Genomic DNA, 2,428 nt, shown 5'->3' with positions numbered 1-2,428 from the left:
GCATCAAACTTCCCATGGTTGCCTTTCTTTTCTTTTGGTGCATCCCACTTCAAAACCAAATCTCCAACCTGAAAATTATCTGGTTTTGTCCTCCTGTCAAAAGCATCCTTGATCTTCTTCTGATGTACTATAGACCTTTCAACCAGCTGTTCTCTAATTTGATGTACCTCTGCTAAATCAGTGATCCTTTTTTCCATATCTTCTTCCTCATTTTGCTCTTCTTGTAGGAACTTTTCCACGGTGAGGGTTAACTGAATTGGGAACACAGCCTCGGTGCCATATACCAGCTTGAATGGAAAATTCCCTGTGGATCTCTTAGTGGTCGCTCTGTCAGCCCACAGTGCATATCTGAGCTTAGAATCCCAGTTCTTCTTATTGTCATCCAACAACTTTTTTAATTATCCTTATCAGATTCTTGTTGGAAGACTCTGCCAGACCATTGCCTTGAGGGTAGTATGAGGTGGAATGAACTATTTTAATGCCCATTGAATTGCACATGTCCACCAATTCTTTTACCCTGAAGGCTGCAGCATTATCTGTGACTAATTTATGTGGACAACCAAATCTAGTGAAGATATTCTTTATCAAAAACTTCATGACCACATGATGATCAACCTTTCTGGTAGGAATGGCCTCAATCCATTTAGTAAAATAATCAGTGGCTACTAGGATCCATCTGTTGGCCACTAGAATGTGGATTGATTTCTCCAATGAAATCCAAGCCCCACTGCTGAAAAGGGCCACTAGCATGTATAGGCTTTAAGGGCAGGGACTTCAATTGTTGTTTCCCTTCAAATATTTGGCACTTGTCACAAGACTTAACAAATGAAAACACATCAAAAAATAAGGTGTGCCAATAGTACCCATCTCTGAGGATTTTGTGGGCTGTAGTCTTCCAATAATGATGTCCTCCACACATGCTGGAATGAAACTGCTGCATAACCTCCATTGATTGTTCTTTGTCCAAACATCTGAAAAGCAACCCAGATGGGTCCCTCCAGTAGAGCAGATTTTCATAAATGCAATATTTAGCTTCTCTGAGCTTAACAGTTGTGGCTTGTCTTGAACTAGAATCTGGAGGAACTTCTAGCTTCGTTAAGAATTGAGCTATGGCATAGTACCAATCACAAGAAGCTAGATTTTCGACCAATGTCTGATTCTTTTCTGGTTCAACTGTTTCTTCTTCTTCTGTCCGATTATTTTCTGAAATTGAGACCATGAGATTTATGTCCAATGTTCTGCAATTTTCTTCAGCCAATAGTTTGGCAAGGCCCTAATGTCTGATGAGCTTAGTGGGCTTCAATTCTATATTAAACTCAATTAGCTTTGCAATCCATCTAGCTCTTCTTCCGTCAGCATCAGGCTATGTTAGGACATCTTTTATTGAAGCAGAGGGTACATATGCAATTACCTTAGAATGCAGAATGTAAATTCTGAAAGCTTTCAAGGACTTGATAAGAGCATATGCTTGTTTCTCAATGATGTCATACTTCAGTTCAACATCTCTTAATGTTTTGCTGAAAAATGCCACTGGATGCTCTAAACCTTCTTCATCTACTTGCATTAAAACTACTGCAAGGGTGTCATCAGAGGCAAATGAAAATATATGGAACTCCATGCTGTAATCTGGAATGCTTAAAGTGGGAGCTTCCATAATGGCTTTCTCAATGGACTAAAAGGATCTTCTTGCTGCCTCAGTCCATTTGATCTTTGACCCCTTTCTCAACATGGAGGTAATATGCTTCACTAGTTCTGCCAAATTTGGGATAAACCTCCTCACAAAGTTTATTTTGCCCAGAAAGGACTAGATATCCTTCTTTGATCTCGGGACAGACAAAGTCTGTATTTCTTTTACTCTTTCTGGGTCAATCCGGACACCTGCAGTAGAAACAACATGTCCTAACAGCTTGCCTTCTTCCAAAGCAAACTGTGACTTTTTAGGATTGACTGAAACCCCAAACCTTCTACACTTCAGGAACACTTTCTTCAAATGCTGCAAGTCGTCATGATGGTTGCTAGATTATACTATAATATCATCAAGGTATATAAGGACAAACTTATCCTTATCTCCCACCAATGCTATATCCATAGCTCTCTGAAAGGTGGCTCCAGCATTCATCAACCTAAAAGGCATCTTGGAATACATAAAAGTGCTCCAAGGAGTGGTGAATGCAATCTTCTCTTGGTCATCTGGATGTACAACAACCTGATTAAAGCCTGAAAATCCATCCAAGAAAGACATCACTTTGGCTCCTGATACCTTCTGCATCAAATGCTCCATCTTGGGTAGGGGATAATTGTCTTTCTTAGAGCATTTGTTTAAGTTTCTGAAATCGACACAGAGTCTGATTTCTCCACTTTTCTTCCTTACAACTACCAGATTGGCTACCCATTTTGAAAATCTGAGAGGGACTATGATTTTGGGAGC

This window comes from Pinus tabuliformis, chromosome 1_2 (genome assembly GCF_031772625.1).
Source record: "Pinus tabuliformis cultivar Carrire ecotype Pingquan chromosome 1_2, CPIR1, whole genome shotgun sequence".
Taxonomy (NCBI): domain Eukaryota; kingdom Viridiplantae; phylum Streptophyta; class Pinopsida; order Pinales; family Pinaceae; genus Pinus; species Pinus tabuliformis.
Note: the sequence above shows the minus strand (reverse complement) of the source record.